The sequence below is a fragment of the Fundulus heteroclitus genome, chromosome 2 (assembly GCF_011125445.2).
Source record: "Fundulus heteroclitus isolate FHET01 chromosome 2, MU-UCD_Fhet_4.1, whole genome shotgun sequence".
NCBI classification, from domain to species: Eukaryota; Metazoa; Chordata; class Actinopteri; order Cyprinodontiformes; family Fundulidae; genus Fundulus; species Fundulus heteroclitus.
The window spans coordinates 74,127-87,656 of record NC_046362.1 but is presented as its reverse complement, the minus strand read 5'-3'; the positions used below and the strand labels follow the sequence as shown (position 1 = coordinate 87,656).

General features: G+C 34.0%; 1 long non-coding RNA gene across 1 annotated transcript; it reads right to left on the bottom strand.

Annotated features, from left to right (window-relative positions):
• Nucleotides 1-3,258: 3,258 nt before the first annotated feature.
• On the bottom strand, nucleotides 3,259-5,216 carry LOC118565219. Its single transcript, XR_004932270.1, has 3 exons — nucleotides 5,170-5,216; nucleotides 3,572-3,932; nucleotides 3,259-3,477 (listed from the first exon to the last, which is right to left on the bottom strand). It is a non-coding gene; the product is annotated as an uncharacterized LOC118565219 (long non-coding RNA).
• Nucleotides 5,217-13,530: the final 8,314 nt, after the last annotated feature.

Below are 13,530 nucleotides of genomic sequence, written 5' to 3'. Positions count from 1 at the left end.
CCCTTACGTTCGAGATATCTCAAATTGTTTTATGACTAGACGTTTTAGCAATTTAAGATATCTCTAATTGTATTTTGACTAGTCAAAATACCTATTCGAGATATCTCTAATTACATTCTGACTAGTCGAAATGACATCAGATTTTCCATTGAGTTGTATGGAGACGTCAATTCAAGATATCTCGAATGAATTACTGACTATCTGAAATACCCATTTCAGATATCTACAATTAAATTACGACTAGTCAAAATTACAATTCAAGATATCTTAAATTGAGTTTTGACTAGTCATAATTCTAATTAAAGATATCTCAAATGCCACCATAATTCAAGATATCTTAAATGTATTTTTGGATAGGCGAAATGCAGTTTTGACTAGTAAAAAATAAATTTAAGATATCTTGAATTGTAATTTTGACTAGTCAAAATTCCTTTTAAGATATCTTGAATTGTAATTTTGACTAGTCAAAATTCCCTTTAAGATATCTCTAAATGAATTAGAGATATCTTGAATTATTCAGCTTTTCCATTTAAGATATCTTAAATTGACATTCTGACTAGTCAAAATGACGTTACTGATATCTTGAATTACGAAACGGCTTGCCATATGTCATCACACAGGAACCGGAGGCGTGCGCTTTTGTTTTCAGAGAAGCTAAAGGAGGGTGCTGTAATGCTTTGTGCCGTCTCGCATGTGAAAATCAAGAGCTAGCTGGCTTTACCATAATTCCCAAGAGGCAGATGCTTTACCACAGTATAAAAACTGCATCTGGTTATTAACTGAACTGGCCCGGCCTGAGGAATATTCCTTATTTCCAGCTTGGACATGAGTCGACAGTAGCGCTTTCAGCTAGCCGTTTTTCAGTGCATTGTGTGCGTCGGCAGCAAGTAAATCCGAAATTCTTTGCAAATTTCTTAAGCATTCTTCAAGTATACTATTTTCGCCCTCTCTGCATATCCCATACTTAAAAAGCTCTTTCTATATTGTGGCATTTTCTTACAATTTTGTCGAAAACAGCCAGCGCCATTGAATGTTCAGGCAGCTTTGGGCAGCTTACAGCCAATAAGGGGCTTACACGCAATGTCTTATTTCAGATATCTTAAATTGTAATTCTGACTAGTCATAATTACGTTCGAGATATCTTAAATTACATCTACGGATGTGTGACGCTTTCAATGACGAATCCGGTGACGTAATTTGAGATATCTTGAAAGGAATTTTGACTAGTCAAAATGTAATTGAAGATATCTTGAATTATTATTCTTCCTAGTCAGAATGTAAATAAAGATATCTTAAATTACCATTCCGGATAGTCAAAATGTAGTTTTGTCTAGTCAAAATGCATTTTAAGATATCTGGAATGTAATTACGGATAGTCAGACGAAACCGAATTTATGTTAAAACGGCTTGCCATACCGCGCCAACATCTGAACCACTTCCCGAAGCAGTCACGTGGTACAGCCGGCCAGCGAGGCTTCGGACGTCATCGTTTTCGGCTCCTCCCCTAAATGAAGCAAGCCTCGATACGCGCTTCACGGAAACGCCCCCTCCATTACTCGACACACGCCTCGAAGCCTCGGCACATCACGTAACATCACTAGGTGAAAGAAATGTCCTTCAACAGACGTGGCTTGAAAAACTGATTACATGCAAAGCTTCATGGAAAAAGTCCTATTTGATCTAAAATGTTTTTGGTTTCAGGTAATATCACTATGTAATATATTTAAAAAGAAAGCTTACCATTTGACTCAAAATGTGTTTTCAATATGTTTTCAAGAACATATGGAAGTGAGCCACAATAGAGTCAGTTAGCTTTTGTTTTTGTTGACAAAGATATAGAGCAAAAATACTGATTAAAAAGATTACTCCAACAACATTGTGAAATACAAGTTTTTGAAGTGAAATTATTGCTGTTGCTATTAAGCTTCTTTAAGGTAAAAATTTTTAAAGCATGTGTTTAAACTGTACTTACTTTTCTTTCCATAGGGCATTATTTTTCTTTTATATTCTTTAAAGTTGATTGTAAAATAGATAAATGCTTTGAGCGCAATAGTGCCCAGATTTCTAACAACGACTTTTGTCATATGTAAAAGGATTTTCTCATGTTCAATTTTGAGATCCATGTATTCATCTTTTTTATACTCATAGATTATGTTCTAGCTGGGTCATTTTCTGGAGGTCGAGAACTTCCTTTCAAAAGAATCTTTCAGAGCACTTGTTAAAGGTACTTTTAATGTATGTTCTTCTGTGAGTTGATGTAACATTGCAATATAATGTTATGTTTCTAAGGAAAGAACGAGTTGGTTTGATCACAAACCATTGCACTTTATTTTGTAATGGGTTTTTACCAAACATTCATTAAAAGTTTTCATGTTGCACATAAGCATAGGCACTTTATTTTTCATCTCATTTGACCATATCATCATTGTCAAACAGTACATAACTTGGGTCTCAGTGTTCAGTAACAGAGAACTATAAGAGTCTTGCTGTTATAAATATAAAAATTATGTCTTGAATATGAGGAGCAGTGGTGGGGTTTACAGAACATGTCATTTAAACATTTTGTCCTACATGACAGATTACAAGGCAAATGTGAAGTTAAATTTCTTGTTATTGTCCTAATATATTTAGTAGTGTATATTTTCTGTCACACACAACAAGAATCACATAAAATATAAAACCTGTTACCAAATTTCAAAAAATTATTTAGATCATGATGAAAAATTTAAGTACATAGGAGTCAGTGAAAACAGAGGTCTGTTTTTTATTCCTCCATCTGTATTTCTTTGACTGCTTTTCCTTTATTGGTTGTGGGGTCTGCAGCTGCCTAATTCTGACTGTGTCGGAAAGTGATAGGTTCATTCTGGACAGGCTCACAAGGTAATTTGCTCCACAAACTCTTTTTTACAAGAAAATGTCACACGTGTCACAGGTTTGTGTGCATACAAGCTCTTAAAAATGAGCATAACTCAATTGTTTCATCATGTGTGGACAGTGCATGAAGAAAGTTTTCCGTCATCAGAAGGTATGATAGTTCGAACTGTCTCATAACATGCAAATGGTCCTCTGAAGACGTTGGACTGTGCAAGTTTCTGCCGCTTGCTTAGAAACCTATTTGAGATGATCTTGTTCACCAAAACGCCGTGGAAGGGTTCACAGGTGTCAAAGTCCAGTCCTCAAGGGCCGGTGTCCTGCAACTTTTAGATATGTCACTGGTCCGACATGCCTGAGTCAAATAATCAGGTAATTACTAATTACCAGGACTCTGAAGAACCTGACTGCATACTGAGGAGCTAATTGTGTCATTTGATTCAGGTGTGTGGGACCAAGGAAACCTCTAAAAGTTTCAGGACACGCCCTTGAGGATTGGAGCTTGACACCCCAGGTATACATAATGTAGGGCCGGTCACTTGGAGCAATTGCATCTCTAATCTTACAAATGATGTTCCATAAGTGAACCACTTTTTAGAGTTGTTCCTGAAAGACAAGAAAATAAACAAGTTCTTAAAGTACATACTCCATATTTAAAAGCATGTATCATATAGTATTTATCTTTTACATTCAAACATACTTCAGTGATATTTAAACAGGTGAGCAGAATTGGCTGCTTATCCAAGAAGTCACCAGTAAAGTAATATGTATTCTTCAGTTTTTGAAAAAGGTTCATCCAGTACTGTGCACGACGTTTCCTTAAGAAAGCCCACCAGCTGTCGATGTGCTGGCTGTGGGTGCTGGATCCCACAATGAAGTAGTTTTCAGGATAGCTGTCATGAAGACGCAAAAATCTTTGAATGTCTTTCATTGTACCATTCTCTGTCTCCATGTCTATATGAATTCTGGCTGTGGTACCCCCTCTGTTACTGCTGGAACAAAATATCCAGCAGTAATTTTTGGACAGCACCATCCATGTATTCAGCTTTAGAGATGCCAACCTGTAAACACAGCAGAGATTTTGTTATTGTTTTTTCAAGTTTTTTATTTTAAACAAAATGTAAAAATAACATAATTTATTCTTTCTAAAAATTGAGCACGTTACTTATGCTAAATGTGAGAAGCTAAATATTCCAAATTCAAAGTTTTTAAATATTAAAATTTTGAGTGTCAGATCAAATGCACAGGCATTCTAAGATGTAAAAGACAACATTCATTTTCTGGCTGTATTTGTAATGTAGCTATCTTAATACTGGTCCTCCTACCTTAATGTTTTTGTTTATGGGAATTTTAAAAAGTACTTTTACAGAATTCCCATCAGAAGGAGAATAGCTGCTGTTTAAAATTGTGATTTAAGGTTAGACTGGATCAATGTTAAAATTGCTTAAACCTAGACTGCAATGGAACAATGTTGTTGATTAAGATTTGTTTTCTTTTCTGAGTAAGTTTAAAGACATCAGAAAAAACAAAAAGAACAACAAATAAACTGAGAACAATGGTGCCTTGCTGCCAGGAGCTTTCATTGATAAATTCTGATATTAACTTTTGAATTTGCAGCAATGATAATCGATTATCAGTTTTTGCTTTTCCCCTTATTAAAGCATGTCAGTAGTTGACTGGGTTTATTAATGAAGTTCATATAAATAGTTGTCCTTCACTGCCTTGTGAATTGTCCCATTAGAAAGCTCTGTATTCATATCTTTGTTTTGACACAATAAAATATGGATAAATGTAGCTTTAGCTAGCCTCACTTTCATTGTGTAGAATACACATACTTTTAATTAGCCTTACAAGTGTCGGATTAAAATGTATTTTAATCATATTTGATTAAAATACATAAGGGCATAGATAGGTACATTTGCAGTCACAGGCCCTGTTTACAGAGTACTTAAACGGTGTAATTCCCATGCCGCACCACTAGTAGCGCTGTGATTTCTGAAGCTCCGCGTCAAATTGCCCAGAAGAAGAAAACAGCGGCTGGCGGAGGACTGTTTCGGCTGCAAACTGTTGTAAATAAACCCACAGCTATAGCTGAAAGTCCCCCCTAAGCAACAGTTAAACCTTGTAGTGTGTAAATGGAGAGTACAAAGGCAACGCAAACCTGTTTTCATCGTGTAAACAGAGCCAGAGACTGTACTACAGTAATGCAAGTGTATCCAAAGCATAGTTGTTAACTATAAATAACTGCCGAATTGGTCAAATTTCAAGTAGAGGACTTGTTGTATATTTATGACTTACCTTGTCACTCCTCGGTGCAGAAATACATTCCTCCGACAAATGACGACTTCTTAAAAAGTAATAAAAGGCGCCCCTCCGTCTCTCCTCTTCTCCACGGCCGTTTCTCAATTCACGAGAACGCGAGTCCGTACTCGCGTTCTCGTCAAGTCTGTTCTCGGTAAGAACACAGGAAGATCGGACTTGACGAGAACGCGAGCACGCAGCACGTATTGTGCATTGGAACAGAAGCGTACTCGTGACGTCATCACACCCGCAGCTCTTGAGCATTTCTTTAACGTTCAAGACTATTTATACACTACACCATCATATCTTATTGAAAACGTTTTTTTATTAATTTCTAAAAAGTCTAATAAAATATCTTAAAAAAATTACAGAACTGTGGATATAAAACCAGCAATAGCGGGAATTTCTGGGGAGTTGTAATTGTTGTAGTTGCAGAGGCAATTGCATCTTCTTTAAAAATCAGCACTTTGTAGAAGCAAAATGAGCAATACGAGCAATATTGCTGTTGCTTCGGTCGTTGGTCAGCTTTACCAGCAGGCTGAAGAGGAGGTGATGCAGCTGAAGAGACAAATCCGAGCAAGGAGAAGATTGATGCAGCAGAGGAGGCTCAGAAGGCAGGCTTTGCTCACCCATCTATTGCCAACTGGTAGGCATTTTAAGATTGACAGCCTATTTCCTACTTTTATCTTAAAAAAAAACATTGATGGTGATATTAAAAACGTGATCAGGTTGAAATTGTGACTATTTTTCATTAAATAATTAAAATGAATTTTAACATTAGTAACATTAGGGTTAAGCTACTTTATTGCACCTCCTGACCTTCACAGCATTGATTAAGAAAGGAAAACACATATTTTTATGTCTGTCCACCTTTACAGTGATTAATCTATAAATTATGTGCAGTTAGTTCAGCCCATTTTTTCAGTGAAATGGTAAAAATACCAGAGAAGGGAAGCCATTTGTTACATTTACTATACATTTTACCTTTTCTTTCTTGAGAACTATAATAATAAACCCGCTATTACCATCTAATGTAGAACAGATTACTAGATCAATGTGTGCTTCTGTGCTTGTTTGTCTGTCTTGTTGTGTCTCTGTTCTGTCTTCTGTAACCCCAGTCGGTCGAGGCAGATTACCGTTCATACTGAGCCCGGTTCTGCCGGAGGTTTTTCCTTCCCGTTAATGGGTGGTTTTTCTTCCCACTGTCGCTTCATGCTTGCTCAGTATGAGGGATTGCAGCAAAGCCATGTACAATGCAGACGACTCTCCCTGTGGCTCTACGGTTCCCCAGGAGTGAATGCTGCTTGTCGGGACTTTGATGCAATCAACTGGTTTCCTTATATAGGACATTTTTGACCAATCTGTATAATCTGACCCAATCTGTATAATATGATTGAACTTGACTTTGTAAAGTGCCTCGAGATGACATGTTTCATGATTTGTCGCTATATAAATAAAAAAAAAATTGAATCTGCATGTTAAACAGGTATAGTTTTATGGTGTGAAAAGATGAGAATTGAAAAAAACAATGATGGTAACATTTGGCATTTTTTATTTACAGGAAGAAACAGAAACAAAATATGTGAGGATAAACACCTCTGTGCCGATCCTCCAAATATTTTTTAATGAAGGGGACCTGAAACCAGCCTTCAGGCTGAACAGGGCCACCATCGTCCTCCTCCTTCAGCTGCTGCCCATCCAGAAGGTCCATGGATGGCCAGGAGATAGAGGTGCTGGTGACCCTCTACTGGCTGGCCTGCGGTGCATCCTATAGGGAAACAGCTTGCCAGTAAGATCTCTTACCTTCTTGTCCTTAAATAGAGCCAGCAATGACACACAACTGATACATAGATTATTTTAATTGGATAGAAGCTTAAGACATATCAGCATATTACCTAAATTACAAGTTAATTTTTTATTTGGTACAGGTCTAGTGGAGACATGCTACAACAGACACCACGCCAAGGCGAGAAACATCATTGAGCGTGTCTTTGGTGGTCTGAAGACACGGTGGCGTTCCATCTTCTTAAGGGTGCTGGAGGTCCGCCTGACGTTTGCCCAAAAAGTAATCGCCGCCTGCTGCATCCTCCACAATATTAGTATAGCAGCAGGTGACCAGCTGGACGTGGAGGGTGAGGAGGTGGACCCAGAGTAGGATGTCCATCCAGCGGCTGAAGACAGGGAGCTGCTCCAGCTGGCTGCATGTTTAAGTGAACATGACTACACCTGACCTAATGTAGATCAGTTTTAGTCATGTTCACATGCTGCTTCATTTCATTTTTAACCACCTGTAAAAATACATAAAATAATCAGTAAATTAATTTCCATTCCAACTATTTTTAATTGTAAGTTTATAGGCATTGTCTATTTGTATAAGATCTTAATAGGAGTTATTTCTTTGTTTTAAACCATGTTAGTAACTGTTAATAATTTGTTGAATATATTACACCTTCATTCTGTTCCAAAGATAAAACATTTGTATAAAATAAATGTCTGTTATTTTCATATAGCCTACTATTATTACTATTATTTTCTTTCCCTCTTTCTCCTCTCAATTATTCATGTCCTGACTCAGAAGAAACTCATTTAGATAGGAAAAACATTTATAGAATTTATTTATTTTATATGCTGCTGTCGTCCTTGGCAATTTACAATTTATTCCAGCAAGTATTGAGTTAATAAAGCAACACACGACAGTCAGATAAACACAAAACAAATAAATCATAACCAGCGGTATTATGCACACTACTTTTTTTTAAATTACGCACTAACTCTGTAAACAGACCACATAGGGAAAACTTAAAAGTATAATGTTCTCGCCTCAAACGATTTTAAAATGTACTTTTGAACAACAACAGCAGCAGAAAAGGGAATTTTTTAACTTACCGCTGTGAGCTCTGTTTGCGCTGTCTCGAATCAAGCTGCGGCCGCGGTGCATTCTGGGCAAGCGGGCAGTCTGAAGAACGCACAAGTCTGCTCTGATGCATGCTCGATAAAGAGGGCGGGCGAGAACAACATCCGGGGAATTCGGCGCGTTCTCGATTTGGCGTTCTCAGCATTGGAACAGTGCTCGGGCTGAGGCTGATGACGTATCACGAGCACACGAGCACACGAGAACGCTCAAGAACGCATATTGAGAAACGGCCCGCGACACTCAAATATCCCGCGAGCTGATGCCGGGTTATGTTGCGTTGTTATGAGACGAAAATTATGTCGTTTAAGCAAGATAAGTCTCTCGTTAAAACAAGAAACTTTGCCATTAAAGGGAAAAAGTTATATAGTTATAGGAAGTTGCCTTGTCAGCCGTCTGTGCGGCATGTTTACAGTGTCCTCCAGAGATGGATCTCATGGCTGATCCAAGGTCGGTGGTGTGGGCGAGAACCCGATAGGGGGCGTGGTCAATTTGCATAAGTTTAACATTTAGATATAGATTTAACATTTAGATATAGATTTAACATTTACATTTAACATTTAGATATAGATTTAACATTTAGATTTAAATTTAACATTTAGATATAGATTTAACATTTAGATAAAGATTTAACATTTAGATTTAAATTTAACATTTAGATATAGATTTAACATTTACATTTAACATTTAGCATTTAACATTTAGATATAGATTTAACATTTAGATATAGATTTAGCATTTAGATATAGATTTAACATTTACATTTAACATTTAACATTTAGATTTAAATTTAACATTTAGATATAGATTTAACATTTACATTTAACATTTAGATATAGATTTAACATTTAGATATAGATTTAACATTTAGATTTAAATGTAACATTTAGATATAGATTTAACATTTAGATTTAAATTTAACATTTAGATATAGATTTAACATTTAGATTTAACATTTAACATTTAGATATAGATTTAACATTTAGATTTAACATTTAACATTTAGATATAGATTTAACATTTAGATTTAAATTTAGATATAGATTTAACATTTAGATTTAACATTTAACATTTAGATATAGATTTAACATTTAGATTTAACATTTAGATATAGATTTAACATTTAGATTTAAATTTAGATATAGATTTAACATTTAGATTTAAATTTAGATATAGATTTAACATTTAGATTTAAATTTAACATTTAGATATAGATTTAACATTTAGATTTAAATTTAGATTTAAATTTAACATTTAGATATAGATTTAGCATTTAGATATAGATTTAACATTTAGATTTAAATTTAACATTTAGATATAGATTTAACATTTAGATTTAAATTTAACATTTAGATTTAGATTTAACATTTAGATTTAAATTTAGATTTAAATTTAACATTTAGATATAGATTTAGCATTTAGATATAGATTTAACATTTAGATTTAAATTTAACATTTAGATATAGATTTAACATTTAGATTTAAATTTAACATTTAGATATAGATTTAACATTTAGATATAGATTTAGCATTTAGATTTAAATGTAACATTTAGATATAGATTTAACATTTAGATTTAAATTTAACAACAACAACAGCAGCAGAAAAGGGAATTTTTTAACTTACCGCTGTGAGCTCTGTTTGCGCTGTCTCGAATCAAGCTGCGGCCGCGGTGCATTCTGGGCAAGCGGGCAGTCTGAAAAACGCACAAGTCTGCTCTGATGCATGCTCGATAAAGAGGGCGGGCGAGAACAACATCCGGGGAATTCGGCGCGTTCTCGATTTGGCGTTCTCAGCATTGGAACAGTGCTCGGGCTGAGGCTGATGACGTGTCACGAGCACACGAGCACACGAGAACGCTCAAGAACGCATATTGAGAAACGGCCCACGACACTCAAATATCCCGCGAGCTGATGCCGGGTTATGTTGCGTTGTTATGAGACGAAAATTATGTCGTTTAAGCAAGATAAGTCTCTCGTTAAAACAAGAAACTTTGCCATTAAAGGGAAAAAGTTATATAGTTATAGGAAGTTGCCTTGTCAGCCGTCTGTGCGGCATGTTTACAGTGTCCTCCAGAGATGGATCTCATGGCTGATCCAAGGTCGGTGGTGTGGGCGAGAACCCGATAGGGGGCGTGGTCAATTTGCATATTTTCGAAACATTTAGATATAACGTTTAACATTTAGATATAGATTTAACATTTAGATATAGATTTAACATTTAGATATAGATTTAACATTTACATTTAACATTTAGATATAGATTTAACATTTAGATTTAAATTTAACATTTAGATATAGATTTAGCATTTAGATTTAAATTTAACATTTAGATATAGATTTAACATTTAGATTTAAGTTTAACATTTAGATATAGATTTAACATTTAGATATAGATTTAACATTTACATTTAACATTTAGATATAGATTTAACATTTAGATTTAAATTTAACATTTAGATATAGATTTAACATTTAGATAAAGATTTAACATTTAGATTTAAATTTAACATTTAGATATAGATTTAACATTTACATTTAACATTTAGCATTTAACATTTAGATATAGATTTAACATTTAGATATAGATTTAGCATTTAGATATAGATTTAACATTTACATTTAACATTTAACATTTAGATTTAAATTTAACATTTAGATATAGATTTAACATTTACATTTAACATTTAGATATAGATTTAACATTTAGATATAGATTTAACATTTAGATTTAAATGTAACATTTAGATATAGATTTAACATTTAGATTTAAATTTAACATTTAGATATAGATTTAACATTTAGATTTAACATTTAACATTTAGATATAGATTTAACATTTAGATTTAACATTTAACATTTAGATATAGATTTAACATTTAGATTTAAATTTAGATATAGATTTAACATTTAGATTTAACATTTAACATTTAGATATAGATTTAACATTTAGATTTAACATTTAGATATAGATTTAACATTTAGATTTAAATTTAGATATAGATTTAACATTTAGATTTAAATTTAGATATAGATTTAACATTTAGATTTAAATTTAACATTTAGATATAGATTTAACATTTAGATTTAAATTTAGATTTAAATTTAACATTTAGATATAGATTTAGCATTTAGATATAGATTTAACATTTAGATTTAAATTTAACATTTAGATATAGATTTAACATTTAGATTTAAATTTAACATTTAGATTTAGATTTAACATTTAGATTTAAATTTAGATTTAAATTTAACATTTAGATATAGATTTAGCATTTAGATATAGATTTAACATTTAGATTTAAATTTAACATTTAGATATAGATTTAACATTTAGATTTAAATTTAACATTTAGATATAGATTTAACATTTAGATATAGATTTAGCATTTAGATTTAAATGTAACATTTAGATATAGATTTAACATTTAGATTTAAATTTAACATTTAGATATAGATTTAACATTTAGATATAGATTTAGCATTTAGATTTAAATTTAACATTTAGATATAGATTTAACATTTAGATTTAAATTTAACATTTAGATAAAGATTTAACATTTAGATATAGATTTAACATTTAGATATAGATTTAGCATTTAGATTTAACATTTAACATTTAGATATAGATTTAACATTTAGATTTAACATTTAACTATTTATTTTACTTTATAAACATATTGTTGACAATTGCATATAAGATCTTGTTTATTGTGAATTTCTGTCTCAAATGTGAGAAAAGGGAGTTAAATGTGAGAAAAGTGAGCTAAATAATCAAAATATATCAGCTATAGAATTTTATCTGAAATTTTACATTCGGCACCCCATAGAGCTGTTATTTTGAAAAGCAGGTGGCGGGGCATGGAGTGCCGCTGTTGCTGCTTGCGTGACCATTTCCTCTGATCTGGAGGTTAGAGCTTGTCTTCTCTCCATATTCACATAAGCGTTCACACCAATGTGAAATATGCAAGACAGGTACAATGAAGTAGGCTTCGCCCAGCAGATACTCGGGTTGAATCTGGTACCGAGGAAAAATGGCACCCTGCGAGGCAACGACACATCTCTAAGCGACTTCTCCGGTAAGCTAACGTGTGCTTAGCCTGCTAGCTAGCCGCCCAGCCAATGTTTACATGCCATACGTCGCAAATGTTCCTGATTTCCACCGTGGCACTGCCGGCGTTGAGCGCCACTGGTTTTTGATCATATGTGTAAAGCGGTTAGAAGCTAAATGTTAGCTAATGGGTGCTAACATTGTCTGTGTGGTCATGATTCTGGCTAACTTTGTGTTTTCAACAAACTTGGGTTCAGACAAGCTAGTCTAGATGGATTATTATTAGAATTATTATTATAGGGTACTTTAAGGAATATTGTTGATTGCAGTCTGAGCTACATGTGAAAACTGTTTACCATCAAAACTGCAATTACACAAATTTTTAATATTAGATGCTTTTGGTTTTCCAAAATAAAGCCACATAGTCTGATCTGGAAGCTACCATTCATTGTTTTCTTCTAATATAGAGGTGTAGAAAACATTGAAAGGATCCACAGCAGCATTATTAGAGACTCAGCTTTATTTAGTCTATGAGTCGTAGCTTCAGAGTAAATCGGGTGCTGCTGAGAGCGACTCTGAGGGAGCAGGTGACAGAAATGTAATGAGGAGGAGTGGCTGACCCCGTTGATAGGTGTGATTCTGTCTTTTAACAGCTGTGACTGGTTGATACTAGAAACAAACAAGAAAAAACCGCAAATGTGCTTCTAGTAATCAATGGAGAGAAATTAACCAATAAGAAATGTCTCATGATGATGAAACTTAGAAAAATTAAGTTGTCACACAGCATCAAAATGTTTTAATGCACCTTATATACATCCTTATCATGATTTAGATTTATGTTTACGCTCCACATTGGTCATTTTACTACTTCATCATCAATATGTCAATATTTTACTGGGATTGCCTGCTGGTATTTAGTGGGTGGATTCGGTAAAACGGCCGACATGAAATGAGAAAAAAGGTGGAGAAAACGAACAGAACAGGCACGTTGCCACAGATTGATGCACCCTTTTCTCTGTATGTCTTGGTGCTTTTAAATAACAGCCCGGAAATTGAGAAGCGCTCCATGCTGCAATGAAAAGCCAGAGAGGAGACGGCATCAAACAGCAACCTTCATTTATATTTTTAATTTTTCCTGTTATTTATTATAATTTTTCCTGTTATTTATTTATCCTCAATAAAATGACATTACTAGAGCTGCCTTTGACCCATCTGGCGCTTAGGGCCCAAAACTACTTAATGTTCCTCTATGGAGATAATAAAGTTTCTTATCTACATATTAATAATTGTCAGATTGTTAAATAAGTTCATGTGCTCGTTTCCTGCGCTGTTTAGGTGGTGGATGAGCCAATCAGCTCTCTCTGTTTCCACCATCTTGTCTGTGTCAGACACTCTGA